The 24674-nt window shown below is 27.4% G+C and overlaps 1 long non-coding RNA gene across 2 annotated transcripts; it reads left to right on the top strand.

The window, feature by feature from the left end:
- Positions 1-5656: 5656 nt before the first annotated feature.
- Positions 5657-23461, top strand: LOC136079823 (uncharacterized). 2 transcript variants are annotated; one of them, XR_010638250.1, is made up of 4 exons: positions 5657-5754; positions 11305-11396; positions 22389-22457; positions 22582-23461. It is a non-coding gene; the product is annotated as an uncharacterized LOC136079823 (long non-coding RNA). The 2 variants fall into 2 exon arrangements; XR_010638249.1 differs by lacking the exon at positions 5657-5754 and adding an exon at positions 6140-6221.
- Positions 23462-24674: the final 1213 nt, after the last annotated feature.

Raw genomic sequence — 24674 nt, 5'->3', positions numbered from 1 at the left:
ATGAAAATACTTACAATTTTTAAATACAAAAGTATCATTTACATTTTATTGTTAGTAAAATTAGGATAATACAACAGAAAATATAAAGAATTAAAAAAATAGCTATAACAGCCCAGCTCTATCAACACAAAACACAGAAACAATAGCGCATAGCATAGAGTTGTTAACCGGAAGATTTCGTACAATTCTGGAAAAATGAAATTCTTTCGGAAGGATATTGAAATCAGGAATTTTTTTTTTTTCGTACCGAATTTTACGAAACAAAAAAACCCGTCAATGTTCATTTCGCAAACGCAACTTACAAAATGCAGCCTTTCGCAAGTCAAGTTACGAAATAAAACTATTTTGCTAGATACGAAAGTATGTAGCAAAATAGTTTTTGATTTAAAATTATTATTGACTGTTACTATAAATAGTAAAATTCATTCGTAATATTGTTCTAAAGTGTTTAAAATCAAATAAACAAACATCAACACTGTTCGACACTGAATTCTGGCAAGTAAGTTTTCTGCTCGCCGAACAGCAAAGTTGTTTATAAAAATAAAACAATATTTATTTAAGTTAAGGTGGTAGACCACTAATAAAAAAAAATCTTTCAAAAATTACATTTTAGAAATTATTTTTATATAAGTTGATTAAAATTTACATTTTAATGACAATTTTTTTTTTTTTTTTTTGAATAATAAATGGCTTGAGAAATTTGGTCCCGAAAACCCCAAAATAGGGTTATTTCGTTGCGGTGAATATCTCAAAAACTTTGTATGGTATCAACTTGAAATTTTTCAGACTTGCTTTTAATATAATGAAAAAGATCCTGTATCAAAACAAAAGAAAAACATTAAACAGTTTTTTTTTAATGAAAAAAAACACTTGGAAAACAAAAAGGGGCATTTTTGACCATATTTGGACTCTAATATCTTTTTATCGAGTTATCATAATGCAATAAAAGTGGTAGGGGACATCCATAATAACTAAAGGAACAACTCCTGAAAATGTTATGAAAATCAGTTAAGAGAATCAAGAGATAATTACCGCAAAGTCGTGAATTTTAAAGAACTGAGAAAAACACATTTAAACAAAAAAAAAACATTAAACACTTCAAATAAAATATAAAAAAACAAAAAAAAACCTATTGAAAATTATTATCTTATTATAAACATATTGTGGAGTAAAACTAACGCAAAATTAAAATAAAATATGTTTAAAAAAAGTGATAATATTAATAAACAATACTATTATTAAAGTAGTATTTCAGTTAGAAAAAAAAAGTTTTTCTTTTGATTTGCGATTATAAAAATTATAAACTTAATTGAATATTTATTTATAGTAAATAAATATAGTTTATAGTAAATAAATAAAAAAGACTAAAATTCTCCTGCACCATAACATAAACTCTCTTCTTCCTCATCTTTGTCCCTTACGAATACTTCTTAACTGCTTTCGCCAGCTTTTTCCCTTTTCACTACATTTTTTTTTCATATTTCTAACTCATTTCAAATCAGACGATGCCAAAAAACTAGAAGAATAATGCCCTGGTTTTAAATAAAGTTTTTCAAAAACTCTTTTGATACCATTAAGTCGATCATTAAAATTAATGATTGCAGAACAGCAACCTAAATATAATACATCAATTCCAACAAAAACATCTTTTAGACAACGTTTCCAAACTAAAGCATTTAAAGACTCGTTTTATAGTTTTACTAGGATAAAACTTTTGCTCCCATTGGCAAGATGCACATGAAAAAATTATACAGTGTGATAAACCTTTTTTAAGTTTAGCATCATGGTTAAAATTAACATTTGCAGAACATTTTGGACAGCAGCAGTAAATATTTCTTCTAAAATGTTAGTGTTCATAAAAATATAGCAGTCATTGGACTGATCATCATTAGCAGAAAAATTATTTTTATTTACAAAATCATTATTTAAAATATCGACGGAAGATTTACTACTGCAACAGGATGACAATATCTTCATTTTTTTGCAGAGCTTCATTTAAATTGTAATTCTTCTAAATTAGATAGATTTTCTTCAGCTACAACGTTTGATGATTTATGTTGGTTTCCTCTGAAGAGTCTACATTTCTTGCTATACCTTATTTTATTTCTTTTATCTTTATTTCCCATTATTTTAGTTATTATTTAACCAAAGTATAGAAGACAGAAAATTAGCCTAAGAAAGTTCTGGTCGTTGTAAAGTAATTAGACATTTACTGAAGAAATCCGTTGAAAACCATGTAACACACTGCACCAAAAGCATTTAATAATAAACAAAAAGTAGTTTTAGAGTAGCAGTCACCACAAATGAAGTTTTTTTGTATTAATTTTTATGGTATTATGTGGGATAACTTCCTTTTTAGCTACATAGCAACGGAATAAACAATCTGTTGCTACAAACAAATTTATGAAAATGCCTAAACCGCATTATTGAAAACTGATTTTTAATAGGGTTAGCTTTATTTTTATATAAAACTAATATGAAATTCGTAATCTACGATAGTTATATTACTTAAAAACTTTAAAATTGAAAAAATGATTTTTTTGATTTTTAATAGTGGTCTACCACCTTAATAAATTGTAATTTAACTAAGAATCTAGATTACAATACGCAATCTAAAAGTGTAAAAAATAAAGCAATATCTGTCAGTATATTTTACTCTTAAGTAATAAAAAAATAAAGGAATTCAAGAGTATGTGTATATTAATATTTTCTAAGAGAAAATATTCATTCATTCAGACAGTTTTCCCTGTTAAATACATGAAATATGTATCTAATAAAGAATATACCCAATACAAAATTAAAAAAATTAGCAAACTTAATAAAATCGGTACCAGTTCTACTGTCTAAAAATTTTTATTATTATTAACCCTTCTAATAATAATAATAAAAAATAACAACAAAGTGATCTGAAGTGACTAAAAATCAATTCACCTATTTCCAATCGCTCTAAAAAATAATTTTCAGCTCTTTCCAATTGCATTAAAGTATAAAACAAAACTTGCTTAGTTCTTAAAAATCTGAAAACAAAAAAGCAAAAAACCTGGAACAAACATTTTTTATTAAAAATACTATATTTAAACAAATTAAATTAAATAAAGCTCTAGTACTTCCTACATTGTTGATGGCAAAATTACAACACTTCCTAGTCTAATATTATGATCATTTCCAAGGTCGTTTATATGTTTGCGTAAGGCATCATACGGCTCGCTTCTCTGTTTAGGTTAATTGTCTAAATGAAAGTCCATAATTGTAATACTGAGACAATGTAACATGATTTCTAACCAATGTAGCATGTTCAGGGTTATGAACCAATTGATTATGCCAAACAGCATCACCCCTTGGAAAAAATAGAGAATAAACCATAGGATCTAAGTTGGCAGACTTACTTGATATAGTTTTAAGAGGATGACCTCTTGGGTAAATAACAACTTCCCTGGAAGCAGGTGGAGCACCATCTTCGCTAAAAAATACAACTGCGACATCGCCATGTGAAGGAAGATTATAGCAACGTCTATCTTGTCCTTCAAGTAAAGACATTTTTACAACTGAGCGACCTTCTATAGATGCTCGGCGAATTTCTTCATCTTCCACTTCAGCTATGTTTTTAAATGCAAGAGCAATTCAAGAGCAATTCAAGAGCAATTCAAGAGCAATTCAAGAGCAATTTGGATAAAAGGTTCTCTTCACATAATGGTTTGTAATCAAAACATTAAATTATTTAAGCAAAGATCATTACCACTTGTCGCATTCTAAAATTTACCGCTGCAAGTGGATCATAGATGTATAGTTGATCATTTATGTATAGTTGGTAAGTGGATCATAGATGTATTGTTAACAAAATGTCAGCGGAACATATTGATTCGGCCTAAAATTACCTATATGATGAAAAACTTGACCACTTATTCTAAACCATGGCTGCCCATGATTTATTGAACTATATTAGCATTAAATGAAGCAAAAGAAAGACAGGCATTATAATTTCTAATATATTTAAAAAAATTCAGATTGGCATTTCCATCTGCATAGTTTCCTTAAAATAAATCTTCTAAATCTTGTGGAAATGATGACGGTTGCGACAAAACTACCTTTCCATTATGGCAACATAAAAAAAGTGCTTCATCAGGATATTTTTTAGCACCACAATGCTGACAAATATAATTCATTTCTCCTAAATAATTATAATATGGAATAGTATTACTTCTTGCTCTAAAATACATTCTTTCGAATCTAGCAGCAATTCTAGCATTTTGTCGATTATTAATTTTAAGTCCATCTCCTTCATTTCTGCGACGATTAACTTGCCTATTAACATTTCCATTTTCTAAACTAATATCTACTTCTAACCTAATATCATCCATTTAAAGTTCACTTTTAATTGAAAGTAGTAACAAAAAATTTTAAACGAATCCTGAAGATTGTGATCTTTCCTATATAATTTTTTTCCTACTCTAAATAGCATACACAAATAATTTTTATGTATAACAAACTGTCATTTTAAAGAAATTATACAATAATCTTATGACTTTAAAAAAATATATATATCACCTAGGAGACGTTTGAAAAAAAATTAACTTCAGCCAATAATAAAAACAAAATTATTAAAAACATGCAATTCTAATAATAAACATACTGCTATCACAGAAAAATTTAAAAAAAAAACGTTGTAAACCCTTTTTTGCAAACCTAAATATTATTTCTTCAAAAAAATTATTAGTAAACGTTTTTAAAAAATTCGCAAAACTTTACAATATTTTGTTCTTCTATACCAAATAAATACATCATCTGATAAATCTAAAATAAAAAATGTAACGAATAAGTAAATAGATTAAAAAAACATTACATACAAAAAATGAATCGATCATTTTTAGCAATAGACACCAACGTGAAGGTAAAGCCAAATGTCTATCAACTCAAAAATAACAAAAAAAACTTCACAGCAACAACACACAACAATAGCACACACCATAAGTTAATATAATATGCATAAAACTTAGCTTAAGTAACATAACATTCATATATAACAGAACATAAGTAACATTACGCAAAATGTTATTAAAATACATTATTATGTATTTTAAGAATAATTATTAATAAAGGCTTGAAAACACCAAGACATAAATCAGTAACAGTTTGACACTAAACAATGTGTTGCTCTACACATTTACCAAATCACAGCATTTTGAAAACACGGAAACAACATAATATAAACATATGTACCAACTATAAACATAATAAATGTGTTTGAATATGTATATATGGTTAAATATATACCTTATATACATATTTAAACACATTTATAGAACATTTATATAATACATATTATTATATAATTGTTCGGCTACATTCTTTAAAAAACCGACTATAAATTTGTTTTTTTGGGAGGGAGGGAGTATAACATTGGATAAAAGGGTAAATTATAACAATCCAAAGCTAAACCCACGATGCACAAAGAATCTTTTCATAGAAATTATTTAAAAATTCCATATACTAAAAGTATGATTTTTAATTAAAAACTTGCAAATAAAATTTAATAATTAAGTAGCAATTAAAAGTTATAAGTAAATTTTAATGCTTGGTTAATTTCTTGATAAACAAATCAAGATCATATTTGTTTGTTGTTTTTAATTCAATTTTTTTTAATAAAAAAAATCAAACTTATAAACTGAATTAAAGTTACAAAAAGTTGAATCTTGTTAAAGTTATATTAAAAAGTATAAAAGTTAGTTTTTTTTTGTAAAAAAAAAATAATTTAAGGTGAGCGAGTTTTGATTCCTTATTTGTTATTAGTTTTTCCTGTGTTTTGAATAATTTTACGTTGTGACATAAATTTGAAACTGCGCATAGCTAAATTTAAAAATCAAGTGAATTTATGGATGGTAAAAGAATATTATACTTTATTAACTGTTAGGGTAAGCTACAAATGTTGATAGTGCACTGTCAATAAGTTTGACACTTTATCGCAGTTTTGAAAATATAAAGAGATTCTGTTCGAGTTTGAAGGTCGAAATAAAAATATTTATTTTGTTCAAATCAACGTGCCAATCAATTGATAAATTTTTTTCTGATTATGTTTTTATCAATATCTTTGTATAAGTGCTTTAATTTATTTATCAACGCATTTGCGGGCAAGCGGAATATTTTGCAATTCTCACTGATTTTTTAATTTTAAAGTCGTGAATAATTTATTTATATTTAAGAACAGGAAATCTTTAATGTCAGAGGTAAAAATATTTTAATTTAAGAACAAAAAAAATTGAAATAAAAAATAAAGCCTCCGTAATCTATAAAATATTTTGACGTCTTAATTTTTTATATTGTTATTTATCAATACTTATTATTATTATTTTTGTAAATGCCTAAAAATCATAAAAATATTTTATGTCTGGAGCTAGCGTATTGCGCTTGAATAAACATCCTTTTTATCGTTTTTCTAACGCATTAAATGAAATCGAGTAAATTCAAGCAACTAATTACGACTTAAGTAGTTAAAGTATTCGAATGGTAAATAAATTAAAAAAGAAATCTTTTTTTTTTTAATTTTAATAAAAAATCATTTTTTTGATAGTTTAAACTTAAGAAAATATATTCTTATAAGTTTCGTTAATTTCAGTCGGTCGTTTAAAAAATGATTTTCTTGAAAGCTAGAGATTTGAAGTTAAGTGTAGTTCTTATAATTTTGTCTGAAAACGTAGACAGCTAGTTTTGTGAAGCCTCTTTTACAAGCTTTTAAGCTTGGACTGGTTCACTAAATATCTTTATCGGAGACACTTCGCTGCAAAGGTGGTGTTCCAGTCAATCATTTCCTTGTAGTGGTGGCAAGGAAATCAATTTTAAGTGGATAAAAACTCCTGATAAATATTCTCTGCAAAGTTAGACTTAACAATTCTTATGCTAAAATGATATTCTAAAAACCACCTTCCTGATACGAACCCACTTGTCTACTACTATTGCACAGTGAGCCAGAATTGTCTAAAAATGGCAAAACTACATATGGGTTAAATATTGGCATATAGTACATGTTTATAAGAGTTTTTGGGGCAAAGAAGTTAATTTTCGGACTCGGAATATTGGAGTTTGGAGTTGTTATGACCACACAGGTGGCTATTTTAGGGGTTTTCAAGGGTATTCATAAAATTTCTTGATGGTTTATAAATTAGATGAGACATATTGCATGCCTAAATATAGGTAGTTGAGATTGGGGAATTTAAACCTGAGCATATTTGGTCTCCAGAAGGGCTTATGATCGCACAGGTAGTCATTTTAAATGTTGTTTTGGGTTCTCATAACAGCATTTTTTTTATACTTATATATGTACTTATATTTATATATGTACTTAATTTCTTTGATCTTGTAAAAACAAACATACAACATAAAATAAAATTGAGTTTTATGAACATGGTTTTTTCTTTATAGATAAGAATGACTTAAATCAAACATTAGTACATTAAGGGCTCCTTGTCTTCCTCAGGTTGATTTGAGTCTCAGTTTTTTCCCTGACTCCTAACTATTCTGGACACCTTAGTATCGTAGCTGAAAAGCTTTTTCATAATAAGATCATAGATCATAGTTTGTGTGGAGTCTTAAGAGCTTCTTTGTTTAGTGCTCTCCATTGTTATAGTGTAAGACATTAATATTAGGATGGATGAAATGATTATTTTTCACAAATAATATATATATATATATATATATATATATATATATATATATATATATATATATATATATATATATATATATATATATATATATATATACATATATTATATTGTTCTTTTTATTACATTTTAAATAAGCATTTCTTTACAATATTTAAAATACAAATATATAATAATAAAAAATAAATATATTAATATAATGATTGTTATTAAAAAATAAAAGAACGCGGGGACTCGTAGAAAACCATATGATCTTGTCATCGAGTACAATTGAGAGTAACGAATAAAAGTTAGAGAATGGAATCAGGAGAAAAAATATGGCTAGCCTAATAAAGAGAAACAACCTTAACTAATGCTAAATTTTCATATATTTTCATATTTATATAAATCAATATATTATGTACATGAAGAAGTCAGTAATGAATAGTAATTAGAGGACTCAGTAAGAGTGTTTCTATCAATTAATAAAGAAATATCAATAGTACTGCGATAATTATTAGTGGTAAACAACTTTTGTTGAAAAAAGGTTGTTTATTCCTAATAATTATTAATGCTTACTGCTAACAATTAAAATACACTACCAAGTGGGAATGCGTTCTCCGGGGGACGTCTATCGGATGCCTAACAGACTTTTAAACGTTCGTGATACGTCCAACAGACGTCCAACGGTCGACGCGTACCCATTGGGTAGCCGCTGCAAACCTCAAGCTATTACAAAAGAGAGATTAGATTAGTTAGTTTATTTTAAGCAATCACAATTTTTTGACTCTGTTATTAAAAATATCAATTTTTAGGAAGAATTATATGGATGAAGAACAACACAGGACAGGGTTGGAACCTTGTTCTACCACAAAAGTTAATGAAAATAAAGGAATGTATTTTCCATCGCAGATAACTTTAATACTGCGATTAGAAAGGAATGTTTGAATAACTTTAAAAACATACCTAGATAAACCAAATGAAGCAAGCTTACAGAGAAGATTACAGTGGCGTAGTTAGGTGGGAGGGGGAAGGAGGAACCAACATATGTCCCTGGGCGCAACGTTAGGGGACGCCAAAATGAATATTAAAACTAACTATTTAATTTTATTTTGATGTAAATTAGTTTGCTAGAGATGCAAGACTTTCTGCAAAAGAAGAAATTGCATGTGTGATGATCAACGTATTTGATAGACCTGATCAGCAGATATTAATACGGTTTTTTTTTTTTTTTTTAAAAAAGCACTAAATTTGGATTTTTACTAGTTATTTGGCTACGTAATTAACGAGTTTGCAACAAATCAAAGAGTATATTTTTGTTGCATTTAGTTATGTTTAATTAGTAGAGTATATTTTATATTTTTATGTATATAAATTATTTACAATCGTATAATTTATTATTAGTTTGTGTTCTATTCCATTAAAATACCATATGCTTTGAAAAAAAACGTACTATTTAACTCACTGTTGAATATTATTAAATATTATTATTATATTTTATATCATCTATATAAATCGTTAAATTTCTAGATTTTCTTAGGAACTCAGTAAGTCCCCACACTCTGTCGGGTCAAGACGGAGCGCAGACTTGTATTATTTAGGCATAGATGACCATAGCTATAGATAGGCATAGATGGTCTTGTAAGACCAGCAAGTCAGCAGTAGATCAAAAGAGAATTGAAAATTGTATTGATGGTTACCCAGTGGGCACAGGACCTAAATAAGACGTCTTTTGAACGTTCAAAAGACGTCCAAAACGTTCAAAAGACGTTTAAAAGACGTCTTATTTACGTCCTGTGCCCACTAGGTAGAGAACTGTTTAGTTCAAAAGAAGATATTAGAAATTTATTTTTTAAATATTTATAGACTTTACTTATAATAATAAAGAAGACTTATTCCACTTACTCGATGTTTCATCACATTTGGTGACGGTCAGAGGGATCTGAGCAATCTTCGGAGTTTTTAAAAATTGGAACCACATGCTATTTTCATTTTTAACATGCTATTTTCTAGCAAATAAGAAAACGTTTAGTTAATAAAATTTTTAGTTAAGCACTTTAGTTAATGATGAGAGTTTTAGACGTTGGTAAGACTTTGACTAGGGTCACAAGTTGTAAAAGGAAAAGAAACAACGAAGGTGAGAAATCATTTTAGTAACAGAAGCTAATGTTGTATGAATGCCTGAAAATGGATTAACTGCTTGGTCGACTTGATCAAAAACAACTTCAAAAAGAATGCAGCCTTGAGAGGAAGGAATACAATAAAGAAAGGTGATTGAGTAAAAAGGTGTTAAAGTCAATCAAGAAAAGTTCAAACCTGAGATTTAAAGTAGTTTTTATATTGTTTCATAAATGTTTTTTTTAAATGAGTTTTTCTTTAAATGAGTTGACAAAGACAATATAGGTATGTTCACACTGACTGTTTTTTTTATAAAATGAGATTTTGTAAATCAATACAATGCTATCAGTTTTATTAAATCTATGGTTAATTTAGTTTTAATTACACTCAATGTGTTTTCTTACTTACAAACCATTTATTTATTCTTACTTATAGCTTTATACTTATAGCATTCATTTTTACATTCAAATCATTCATTATCTAATTGCTCATAACCGTTTTTAAAATGTTTATTGCGCATTTAAAATATTACTATGTGAATAAAAAAACGAGTAAAGCCATAGAGAGCCCGGCAGTATTGCCAAGGAGAGCCATACAAGATATTTAGAGAACTGTTTGTTTTTTTATTATACCAAACTACTTTCTGTTTGTTGTAGAAACTGTTTTATTCTGTTTATTATAGAAACTATTTTCTGTTTGTAAGATAAAATTCAATCAAAGTAGGTTTTTGCTTCTAATGTCATAATGCTCAAGTTTATTTAGCCGTGTATCTACGTTCTCGTTATCAAAGACTACGGACAAACTAATAAAAACTCCTAATGTAAATTAATCATTATTTAGAGCGTCAGTGTTGTTATTGGTTAGTTCAACAACTGCGCGTTTAGTTGAATGCATTCTTATTAAAACCGGACTGATTTCTGTTATTGTTTTTCGTTAGATAATCAAGATCTGTTTTCTGACACGATTGCGTAATTTTGAGAAACTAAGCAACATAAAAATTGATCTGTAATTTGAGATATTAGAGTCCTACTCCTAAAAATTGCAATTATTTGGTAGTTTTTAACTCACCAGACACAATTTCAAAGTTAAAAGAAATCTTAATGAAATAAACTAATGAAAACTGAATGACATTAAATGCAGGTTTTACAACATTGACCCCAATGTTATCAACTCTCGCGTTTTTATTTTATTTTTAAATGTTAAAAGTATCTCTTAATTTAGTTTTTAAAGATAGGTTTATAAGATGAACCTTTTTAAATAAAAATCAAATTATTGCGGAGTTCGCCAGAAATTTTTTCAATTCAGTTTTGTCTAATATTAATATTAGGGTAGAAAAATATACAGAAAGAGTTTCGATAAAACAGTTTTCTATTTCTTTTCTTTTTTTCTTTTTTTTTCAATTATTTTCTCAGAAACATGTTATGCAATATGGAGTGTTTTCATTTCTTTTTTAAATAATTTTTTATTTATAATTTTTTCCAGTTTGTCAAGATTGTTTTCGAAAATTTTTTATCAAATTGTAACTTACATTATACAATAAAATTTCTTTTAGAAAAAAAAGAATGAACTCTTGGGTTTTCATATTATTGAACGTGTTGTTATTCACTTTAGCTATATCATCAAATAAAGATACAGTTAAGAAAGGTGCGTGAATAATATTTATGCCTGAAACTTGAAATAATTTTTTATCTAAATGCATAAATTATCTAATTGCATAAATTATTTAATTGCATAAAATAATAAAACTTTGTCAGTTATAAGGTTATAATTACATTTGACTATTTACGCACGAGCAAGTAAAGTTCAACCAACAGAGAGCAAGTGCATATTAGAATGTTTTATTTGAACAATTTTTTAACTGTTTACAAAAAAGAGGATGAAAGTGCTTACCAATCGGGCTTGTAGTAATGTAGTAAGCTAAATGTAGTAAGCTAAAGTGTCTCTTTAACATGTTACATATAGTAAGCTAAAGTGTCTCTTTAACATGTTACATATAGTAAGCTAAAGTGTCTCTTTAACATGTTACATATAGTAAGCTAAAGTGTCTCTTTAACATGTTACATATAGTAAGCTAAAGTGTCTCTTTAACATGTTACATATAGTAAGCTAAAGTGTCTCTTTAAAGTTGCATTTTATGCTGAGTTCAAAATTTTTTAAAAGGACAAATACTTATGTCTAAAGAATGCAACTTATGACTAGAATGTACCAGCAAGGATAAAAGTGAAATATTATTTCCTTACAAAAATCAAGAACTGCTGAGTTAAGATAAGACCTATGTTAATGACTAGAAAATTTTTGTGGTAATATCTAAAAATATTGCGAAGCTTTTTTTAAATACCCAAACAGTGTTTTTAACAATGTAACCAAGTTATTTAATATAAATCAAAATGATGTAGGAGGAACGTCAACCAAACAAACTGTTCAAAATATACTCCAACATATCAAAAATTTATAACAAGATACTACACTCTAAACTATCAGTAAACATACTTTTGAAGAATGAAAATAGATTTCTACAAACCTTCAACTTGATTCTTAGTTTCTTAAAGGGCAAAATCTGTGAATAAACTTGACTGGACCAACCTGTGCTTATGGCCAACGTGCTTGCTCTACCCTACCAATAATTAAAATAATTATTTTGTGATCAAACAAAATGTAATTTTAATACTTTTTATGCATGCAATTTTATATGTAATTTTAATACTTTTTATATATATTTTGTAAATTTGAACTTAAGCAGCATTTTATTCAAGAGTTCTTCCTTGTTTTTACTCTCTACTCTGTTAAAATTTGATAGCAAGTTGAAATATTTTATTTTAAAACACAATGTCTTTTAAATTGAACTATTTCAATTTATTGATATTTCAATATATAAGAATTGTCAGAATATTGAGACACAATGTGTTTTAAAATAAGCTATTTCAACTTATGGTTTTGGGTTGTAAAATAACAAACACGTGTCTGAAAAGTGTTTGTCAAACGTATGCGAAATGAGGCTTAGTGATTGTCTGATTTCGCTTTCATTATTGTCAAGATGAAGTGAGCTGTCACTATTGTCAAAAAGAGATTAGCATTCAAATAACTTTATTGCACAAGCAATCTTAGATCATTTTGTCTTTTCTTGAGGAAAATCGTGTGAATCTTCATCTATCTCTTTTTCTGCAGCACAATTGATTAAAATAGGAATCAGAGTTTATGGATCTTCAGGGCCGACGACACGGGTTTCGAAGTGTGGGAGCACAATCGTCAACTTTTAAATAAAGTCCTCTATATCTAGAATTTTCTTAAAAAAAAAAGAGACAGTTTATTACATTGAAAAACACAATCTGCGGAAAAAATAACATTTGTTTTGAAAAAACTTAAAATTATATTATGTAATTACGCAAATTATTTAAAAACTTTTTTCCCTTTATAAAAAATTCCGTTAAATCACCCAACAAATTAACAACAAGGCTATTATTTAAATTTATGTTTTAAGTAGAGTATTCTGTTGTTGGCTCATGCAATATTTCAATGTCCCAAAACGGTAGACTTTTTTTGTTATGCATCTTCTTTCTAAATGTGCAAATTAATTGACCAGATGCACATAAAAGACGGTGAAAAAGGTCTAAATTGATTTTTTTCCGATCGCATTTTCTTGTAAAATTTTCAGACCTTAAAAACCTTATTAGTTAAACCTAATGGAGGAATAAATAATTCAATGACTTCATAACCATGAATCAAAATCTTATGAAGTGTTTGGGTCTTAGGATACCAATGGTACAGGTCTACATATAGCGAAGCAGTTTCTCAACAGAATGTTTACAAACTTTGATGAGCTAATGTCATAGTTACATGACATAGTGGCCAGAATAATATAAAATCTTTTCGTAAGATTTGCATCTATGTTTATTATATTAGCTGAGACATCGCATTGCTGAAAAAATCGCCAAGCTGTGTTACCATTATTTGATGTATCTGCCTCACCTACTCTTGGTTGGTCTATGACAAGACCCAACTTTTTTCGAAATTCAGCTTGAGCTTAAACCTTTCTTAGCTTGATAATACTTTTTTCTTCTTCAGTCCAAACCTGCCACTTCATAATTGGTATCTTGTAGGAGATATTGAGTATACATTCTAAAAACCTTTTCCCAACATGCAAAGTTGAAACACTATGTCTGATATTGCCTTCTAAAGGTTTTTTTGAACTATTAAAAATAGGTTGTTCATTTCGGTTGGAGATGTACCACCCACTGAACAGCATTGGTAAGAGTTCGTAGCTGTGGAAATAATAGTTTGATTATTTCCATCTATCATTGTTATATTTGCAATATGTTGTACAACAACTTCCTTCATTGTACCGTCCTCCAATAAAACAGATACATTGGATAATGTTATATTTTTAATAGAAGCTATAATTGACTCATATTCTGCAAGAACTACTTCTTTTGATTCTTTTCGATATTTAAATCTGAGAGGCCTACAGTAACTAGTTGACGATTGTTTCGGATTTTTCCAAACAACCTGTATTTTCTCACGTTTGAAACAATATAGTTCTAGAGGAACAAAGCAAGTTATGAAAAGCGATTCGTCAGTATTAAGTTCACTAGCATCTTCTGACTATTGTATATAAACAGATTGCCCTGATGCACCATCAAAGTCAGCTTTGTATATTAGAATTAGACTAGTACAATCTTTAATCAATCAATCAATATATTTCAATAAAAGATCGTACAATCGAAGTGATTTAAAATTGTTAAAAGCTTATCTAAGTGAACACTATGAAATAATAATAATGAATCAACAATTATAAGAATAATAAGAAAACTATAAGAATAATAAACCAATATCAATTTTAAAACAACAATTGAATATTATGCACAGACAGGAAAGTTACAAACAGTTATATACTGACAAAACGTAACAGCCTACCTATTTAACTAATACAACTACTCAAAAAAAGTAAAAATGATTTAATAAATATAATAATCTTAACATCAATAATCATAATAAAACAATAAAAACTATAAATATTTCTGCAAAAAAAAATATATATAAAATTTTGTTTATTTATTGTTATATAACAATAAATAAACAAAAGTTTGTTTTCAATAACACTCACAAATAAAAACGTGTCACACACACACACACACGCACACTTACACATCACACACATATATCACACATATAAATCATACACACACGCGCGCGCACACATGAAAACATTTAGTCACGAAAAGTATAGAGTGCTCATAATAAATGAAAACATTCAAATAAAAAAGGAAATCTTATCAAAAAACTCCGCAAAACGCATATCGTCCTGTCAAATTTAATAAAAATTAAAAAATTATTAAATTTTAAAAATTATTTTTTTTCGTTTTTTCAAAAACGGAGATTAGTGATTTTTATATTTTATTAAAGTTCTTTTTAACTACATTCCATTTTCAAATTTTTAACTACATTCCATTTTCTTTTACCTTTGGTTTTTTATTGTCTTGTTTCTTATCTCATTTTTTCCTTTTGTTTATTTGTTTGATATGGTTTTTCATGTTTATGCTTTTTGTTTTTTTATTTCTTTATTTTCTTTTCTTCACTCTCTTTATTTTTTCTTTATTTATTTTTATTAGAAACTTATTTTTATTAGAATCTTCCTTATTTTTATTTTCTTTTCTTTTTCTTTTCTTTTTTTTTTTTTTTTAAGCGCAGACGAATTTAAGACAACACTATAAGCTGAACATAATCCCGATGCAGTATGAAAAAGAAGATCTTATAATGGTACCTCTGCAGAGTTGTCACTGACCTGAATGTTTTCTGGGTAGCATTTATTTTTAGCCTCTTTTACTATATGATATGATGGGTATAGAGAGTTAAGTTGAAGTGCATTTATTTCTTAAATGTTGAAAAGTTTCTTTGGATAAGTTAGCATCTAAGACTAACGCTAAGGACTGTTCTGACGTAAGTGATCCTGTCGATAATTCTTTGTTGCCTATTTTTTTAATAATTTTTACTTCAATAAATCTTATCCAAAAGCTCAGAAACTATGCGATCTTTCGTTCGCACAGACGCATTCTCAAATACTGCATTCGTTCTATTTTACACTTTTTTTTTGGCTCAATAATTGAATTTTAAAATAATTGACAAACTATTATTAGATTCTTCAAAATTGCTTTCGGAAACAAAACTTAAAATTTTCGCATGTATATCATTTTGCAGCAAATTATTTTCTATTATATAATTAATAAGACATCCATTTTTAAATGATTGTCTATCAATTTAATAATTTTTAGTTATTTGCAAATTAAAATATTTTTTAATAAGCTAGTTAAAGCTTTTTATAGTTTTTTACCCATTCGTAACTGGGACTGGTAACTAAGTAGTTCATTGCCTTTATTTCTTATTGGCTGTTGTCGCGTTTTTTTTATCGAATACGTATAATTTTATTGTTAACGAACATTTTAAAATAAATAATAAATAAATAATATTGATAATGTCTCAAACTGGTACAAAGTACAAGTTCATAATTTCGTATTTTATTTAGTTTTAAAATACTATGCAGTAACTAGAAATCAAAAAAATAATTTTTTTTTTTTTAAAACTTGAGTCTATAAAAAAAATTATTATGAAGTCAAACTTCATTTTTTTTGTTTTAATTCCTCTTAAATTTATTATTATCGATAAAAAACGTAATAACGAGAAACGTTATTGCGTTTTTTATCGATAATAATAAATTTAAGAGGATTTAATAAATTTAAGAGTTGGCGTAGTTATTTGAATTTAAAAGTGTATTCGTTTAGGCAGCTATAGGCAGGCAGTTTTTAAACCACGAGATTAATAGGTTTTGAAGCACGAGATCATTTTGAACTAAGAGATCAATAAATACCTACCATAGCCGTGTTTAATGGTGAATAACTTTAGGTTGTTAATACAGATTGATCCGTTGGTTTTAAATGATATGCTCGAAAGTTTTTTTATTTTTTTTATTCAAAATGAACAATGTTTTCTTTGTTAAAAATATTTATATAAAGTGCAAACAAAATAACTTTTTTCATTTTATTTAAATACTAACATAATAATATACAAGTTATCTATATGGTAAAAATATAAACTTAAAGTTCTTTAAAATAAGAAATCAAAGTTTTAAAAAAATGTAAAAAAGTAAATTTTTGCACTTTTTTTTTTCTAGGCGATATTTTAATAACAAACATGATATTTTATCGCAAAAATATTTCTAATAAATATAATTTCTGACTTAATAATATGTTGAACGATCCTTGCCATTTTTTTAAGTTTCAAAACTTTTTTGTATGGTTTTGCAACACTTTGAAACTCTGTACACTTGTACAAATCTCAAAATCTATGTTTACGTAATCATCTACAGCAAAGTCTAAATCACGAGATCTAAGCTTGAGGTTGTCAACCTTAAGGTGAGCTGAACAGTTATTTATAATTAGTGTAATTTTCAAACCCTCAGCTTTAGACCACACATCGATCTTCAAATTATGACACCTTTGAAACATTGTGGTTTTTCTGTCTTTCCAACTATTAACATGGGCAGCTCTCCATAACCCCCATTTCCTTATGTTATCAAAATATAAAGATTCCTCCCTAATGATGTGTCCATTTAATGATGCATTTTATTCATGTGCGTTCAAAAACAGTTTATATACAGCTCTATCGACGAAATCATGCATTCCAAAATTTGAACTTTGTCTCACTGTCACAAATGAACCAGAATCATACTTGCTGATTGCGTTACTGATTGTTTTTTCCTTAATCCAGTAAGTAAAAATGTTTTGAGAAATAATAAACACTATATTTCTTTACCTTATGAAGCAAAGAACTGCAGACAGTTTAGAAGTTAACGTTCTATTGTAATACTAAGTTTATTAAATAAAGTATTATTTTAACATTGTTAAACGTTTTAGTTTTCAATAAATTTATTAAAAAATTCCTTTTTTATTTTGCTATATCAACTTTAATGTGCGTTGCGCAGCGGTATCGGGGAATTAGTCCGGGATTAAAGAATGACGGTAAGTAACATGGAAGTTATGCTATTTTTAGATCCTGAACTAAAATAATTAAAAACTTAATAGAGATTTGTTTGTTTTGTGAAGTAGCTGCTCATATTAACAGCTATGCAATTGGGTAAAAACGATAACAGGATTCTGACAGGTATTGTACATACGGAGCGGGAAATAATCATTAAACGTAGTTTAATGAAAGCCGAAGTTGACTTCTGCTTGGGGAATAATTGGCTTGGGGACTTCGGCTCGGGGAATAATCATTAAATGTAGTTTAATGAAAGGTAAAGTTTGACTTCGGTGCCGAATTTGAAATAGAAATTCGACTTTTAGTTAAATTCAGTAACAATTACAAAATTTTATTTAACGTTCAGCTTAATTCGAAAGCTATTAGTTTTATTGAACTATAAAAAAAAACTATTATAAAGTATATATCGCATGCTTCATAACCTGTTTCTCTGCGCAGCGGCCTTGATCGTCTAGGTTCGTCTTTTGGACAACAGGTGAATATTTAACATAATAATCTTCACAATCTTTTTCCTTTATAAAATTGACACTCGAAAATTTGAAAAAATCTTTGAAAAATTAAAAAATTAGTTAAAATCGGTGCACGCATACGATCCAATTTTATCTTCCAGTTAAATTCGAGTCTTGAAAAGTCGACTTTGCCGGTCCTTAATTGAACAGACGTTTTTCATTATGCCGTTTCCAAAATAATTGCAACCTTAAGCAATTTTTATCCTTGGCTAAAATTTTTCCATATCATTTTTAGCGAGCTCTTTTCAAAATATCTACCATACATAGAAATAGATTTTTATGTTTAAAATTTTACTTTCCACACCCGATAATCTGCATTTTTACTCTTTGGATGACCAACCCACTTAATCTCTCTAAAAGCAACCCACCTTAATCTCTCAATACACAACTCATCCGATACACTACTTGCAAAATTTTCCTAAAATCATTTTTCTTTTTCTTATCTTTTAGAGGTAAGAAAATCACGCATCCATTAGATAATCGTTTTCTCAGTTTTTTCAAGACGTAGGACAGAGCTTATGGTCTTAAAAGAACTTATATATTATATAACTTTATATTTTATATAACTTAAATAAACAATAAACTTCCTTACTACTATTGATTTACTCAACATTAAATAATAAAATGCATTATTTTTTAAAATTAACTTGCGGTGCTTAATGCACATTACATAAGGAAATATCAAAAATAGATTTTTTTATAGATAGCTGCCTTTATTGTTTATATTTTTTCAAAGTAAGCATTAACCATTAGTTTTAACTAGATAAACAATATCCTTTCATATAAAGACGATGGAATGTACCTAGATTTTACTGGCACATAAAACTATTGGTTTAGATTATTTTGGTTTAGATTATTACTTGGATTAGATTAGGTTTTGAGTTTTAAGAAGTTTCTTTCCGCACTTGCCTTTGATATTGGTAATATCAAGGTTGTTATCGTCTTCTGAACAAAACGATTTTTTTTTAATATTATTCACCTTCGCAAGGCCGAGTTAGCCACAAAAAGAATAGTAGACTACTTTTTTTGTGTGTAGTTACAACTATCTCTCAACTCTTGGCGAACAAGGCCGCTGCGCGCAGAAATAATTTGAGTGCGGTACTACCTGGACTAGGTGGGGATCGAATAAAGCAAACAACTTAAAATTTTAAAAAAAAAGCTTTTATTTAAATTTAGTGAGAATTTCAAGTTTTCATTTAACTTTCAATTAATTTTGAAGTTCGCTAGTTTTTTATCAATTTAAAAAAAAAAAAAAAAATCAAGATATATTACAAATAAAGATGTACTACAGAGACAATAACCTAACCGAAACAAAAAATTGGAGCTTCTAAAAAGTGATTATATAAATTTTGAATGTCAGTTTTTAAAGAAAAAAGACCGTGAAGAATATTACATTAAATGTTTACCAATTTTTTACCTTTAGAATTGTGATGATTAAATAAGAAACCGTGTTTGAAGTAGACTTTTGGGTTATTGATTCTGTAGGCAGTGCCACATTTACGGCTGCGGTGTCCTTTGGCATACAAATAGTCGTAAAAAAAGCGTGCAGCAAAATGTGAAGAGAGAATGGGGGGGGGAGAGAGGGTCGACATAAAAGCGTACGTACTTTATGGAAAACCCATATTGACACTTGAGTTATGTATTGTGAGTTTTTGTCCTAAGGTGCTTTGCTTAAAGACACTTATACACACTGCTACCTAAAAGCTTCGTTTTTCATTTTAAATTATAGAAATAGTTTTAAAAGTTCAAATAAATTCAAAATTAGTTTTGATTATGTGATTTAAAAATAAAGTCGATCAAAATTTTTTAAAGAAAGTAAAAAATTAGGCGCCTCTTTCTAAATGGCGCCCGTAGACTGTTGCCTAGATTTGCTATTTGGCAAAAGCGCCTGTGTTTATAAGACATTTATTTATAATATATTGTTTAATTCATCATTATTATTTTTTTAATTGATAAAAATTGATATTTTGAATTTACCTTGAAGTTAAATTAAATTTTGCAGTTGTCACCGAACTTAACTGAAAGTCGAAGTTTTATTTCAAATTCGACACTGAAGTCTTCGCTATTCAGTAAATTTTATTATTAGTATGGTATTATTTTGAGGTCACTTATTTTATGAAGCAAACCAAATGCTTTTGCAATTTTAATTAAATTTGTCAATTATTTTTTAGTTAAAAAAACTTGCTTAATATTGACTTCTTCAGCTAGCACGTAAACAAACATTTTTTCAAGCTCAATACAACTTCTTGTTTTTGAGAACATTTATGTTTCTTTTAGCTCACTTACTGCTTTCTCGAGTTGTGATTTCTCCTTTTATAGAAGTTTTCTCTACTCTTTTGAGTATTGCTTTCTCTTGCAGCAATTAACTGCTCAAACCTATTTTAAATAGTGCACAGTGCCATAATAAAACTGATGTGATAAACTTAAAACAGATACTTTCCTTGAACAGAGCTGCCATGCAAGAAATAAAAAGATTTACTATCTACATTAAATCTTTTTTTTTTTCACTCTAGTAAAAAAGAAAATGAAAATATGTTCTTCGCTAATTGAAACTTTTAGAGATCTCCTTAATTTGTTTAAAACAAAGTAGACAGCTTAACTGATTAATAAAAATGGTATGGGTTTAAATATTAACTTAAATATTAAATATTAAAATACTAGAATTCAAGCTTTTGCATACTATAGCTCGAATTCTAGTATTATTATCAGAAAATTATATGATTATGTAGAAAATTTTATGCATTAAAATGCATAAAAAATTGTGTCTGTATTTGAAAATCGAAATTCTAATAATTGTTGCATTTTAGTAGTGTTTTAATAATAGGAGTGGCAACAACAAAATGTGAAACAAAATTAATTGATAATTGTTTATAGCTATCTACTTTGATTGGATATTAACTGATTGATTACAAATATCTTAATACTATAAAAGATGTGTTTATAACATAAGGTTTTAATTGGTCATCAGTAAAACAACATAAAATCAATGTTTAGTTATTTTAAAAAAAAAATTTTTTTTTAATAACTAAACATTGATTTTATGTTGTTTTACTGATGCCCTTTTCGAACACCATCACTTCTCCGTGACTCCTTCGTCCTTCATGACTACTCCATAGCTCTTCCACCACTCCTTCATCCACCAACAGAGCTGGACTTCTCAGTTTTTGAGAACATTTATGTTTCTTTTAGCTCACTTACTGCTTTTTTGAGTTTCGATTTCTTTTTCGAGTTTCGATTTCTCCTTTTATAGAAGTTTTCTCTCCTCTTTCAAGTATTGTTTTCTCTTGCAGCAATTTACTGCTCAAACTTATTTTAAATAGTGCACAGTGCCATAATAAAACCGCTCAAACTACATAAGCTACTTGCCCAAGCAATACTACAATAGCTACATAAGCTATTGTAGTATTGCTTGGGCAAGTACTTGCCCTTCAGCATTAAGAAATATATATATGTAATAAAAACAAACGAGTATAATGATATGTCATGAGCATAAATACGCCTACTCCTAGTCGTTGTTCAAGGAAAATAAAGCTCTTAATGTCTATGATAATACAAACGTATTTTTGTATTTTCAAGTTTAAAAAAAAAAATCTTGTTATATTTCTTACTTTGTTTATTTATTTATTCTATTGTTGCAATTTATCGTATTTTTTTATAATTATTTATTAACTTGTTTTATAAAAAGAGTATTTGCACATTTGTAATATGAGAAATTTAAAAATACTTTGCGCTTACTATAGAATATTACTTATATATTACTGTACGAGGTTCGACAAAAATACTTCGTTCTTCTACTTGCTTCTATTGTTCTTAAATTTTATTTAAATTTTGTAAGTGAAACTTGTGAAACAAGAAAATTGGTAATAATAATTTAAAAAAATCCCTATCAAAAATTTATGTTTTTGGTCTTCACAATACTGAATAATGAAGCTTCAAAGTTAAGTATGTCTTCATAGGCGCCTTTCGTTTTCCTTTGGTATTAATCTTGAAATTTTATTTAATTTTTTAAAAATGTTGTGTAATGTATTTTTAAAATTGTTTAGTAGAATAGTATAATAATTTTTTAAATAATTTTATTTTAACCTTTCCATTTTTCTAGATATAGAAAAATTTTTCGATAATTTTGTCAGTAAAACACTCTATAACGTTAAACGAAATAAAAACGCGGGTATGTTAATTTTTATTTGTTCCTCAAAATTATAAAATGAAATAAAAAAATTATAAAATTGATTACGATTTAAAGAGATAATTAGAATTATCATTAAAATATACTAGTTAGAACGACTTTTTAGAAAAAGATGAAAAAGATGACGCAAAAGAGAACGAAAAGCAAGCAAAACTCCTACTTAAAACGCTTCTATATTCAACTGCAAATAAAGTAGACAAAGAAATTGCAATGAAAAAAAGGTTACTGCGGCCTGGATCTGTTTCACCGTACAATAGTTTTCTGTATGAGCACTAATCCCATATAACATAATATCTGAAAGTTGGTTTCTGTTTTAAATATCACCGCATCAATCCATTCTTTTTTTATTGAACAAGTGTTGTTCAATGTTATTAAAAGAAAATCAACCGGGTTGTTACTAAAATCAACCAAGTTGACAAATGTTAATTTAAGCTTTTATAAAAAAAGTTTGAGCTAATTAAAAATTAAAAAACATAAAAGATGGAAAAGCGTTCAGTGTTATAAAACAACAAATAATGGAGTATAACAACTAACAATGCAACAAATGAACGGTCATTTTTTTTAAAGTACGAAGGCAGCCCGAAATTAAAAGGCATTCATAAATAATGACTTGATTATAAAATAAATGACAATACGATAAAGGAATGTCACTTCAATTAAATTGAAAGCAAACTTTGTGGTACAAAAACGGGTATTACTACTAATAAACGTATATTACAATGAAGAAAATAGATTTAAATAAAACTTGATTAAAAGTAGACTTTGCAAAAAAAAACCGACATTGCAACAAAATAGTATAAATGTAGCAATTAAAAAAATTAACGTACGGAAACAAAACACGATTTAAAAAAAAGTCGACTTATGATAAAACTTATTTTGTTAATAAATTTTACTAATATTGACTTTTTTTTTCTATATAGTCATTTTGTTTCTTTTTTTATATAAAAATGAAGTGAAGTTCTGTTAATACAAATCTTCTTGGAGAACTGGGCTCTTCGTCCTAAAGTGTTTAAAGTTTATTTGTTTTTTAAGAAAATTGTGCAATTTCACTTTTACTGAAACTTTAATTGTACAACAAATAGTGAGAAAAATCATAACTTAAAACTTCCTAATTTGTAAATGATAAAACTAGTTTTAACGTTTAACGAATTACAAACTAATTTTAAATAATTTGGTCAATGATTAATACCATAATTCATAGAGTGATTTATAAAGTATGGTAGAGCATGGCTAGTTGAGCAATTTTAACTAAATGTTACTGATCTCATGAACGGTGCGTTGGATTTACACAATTTTTTCAATATTTGAAAGATAATTTAACCTGCTAAAAGTTTGATAAAACCTGATAAAAACCTGCTAAAAAGATTATCTCCTAAAAAATGTCACTGAGTGTATCAACATTTTTTTTATTACCTTAATTGTGGTATTACCTCTATAGCGATTGCTAATTTATTTACGTTTTTTCTATAAAGTATACTAATTTATTTATTTTATTTCTATGGTGTATATTAATCTGTGAACTTTTTATTTCTAAATCTTAGTTTAAATTTTTAAGTTTTAAGCAAATGATAATTGCTTATTTATTTTTTCATATTCACCTGATCTTACTCTTTTCTTAAATTTTGTTTCTTTAACTTTTTCTTTAAAAGACAACAAATTGTTATCTATTTTACTTTTATTTTTTTTAATAAATAGTTTGTTAACTATAGATATTTAAATACTACGGTTTTTGTAAATACGTGAGAATGGGGCTCGGTGATAAGGCTAAATAAGTCTTCTTCTTGTCCCACCAATATTTATTTTTACTTCGAAACTGTATATATTATCAAACGGCAAGAAAAAAAAGAAAAAAAAAGAATTTGTTAAGAAAAGAGTTTTTGATTTTTTTGAAAAGATATTACCTAAAGTTTGCGCAGCTGCTTAACCTGCCCCGGCGAGGTAAGTTGACCAATAGTGTGTGGTAAACTAAGCAATCAGCAAATAAATGTATATGCATCGTACAAAACTTGAGTGAACCATCAATAAAATTTTCATTAACAGCGTGTGAGTAATTTATAAACTTTTTATGTTATACAATTAATGACGTAAGTAAGAGAAGAGATAAAATTAAATAGTAAGAAAGTGTCATAAAATATAAAAACATTATTTTATGCAACTTTGAAGCCCGCTTATTATCTTATCTCAAACTTTGAAGCCCGA

This window comes from Hydra vulgaris, chromosome 04 (assembly GCF_038396675.1).
Source record: "Hydra vulgaris chromosome 04, alternate assembly HydraT2T_AEP".
NCBI lineage: Eukaryota > Metazoa > Cnidaria > Hydrozoa > Anthoathecata > Hydridae > Hydra > Hydra vulgaris.
The sequence above is the reverse complement of the archived record's forward strand: the minus strand, read 5'-3'. Positions and strand labels throughout refer to the sequence as shown.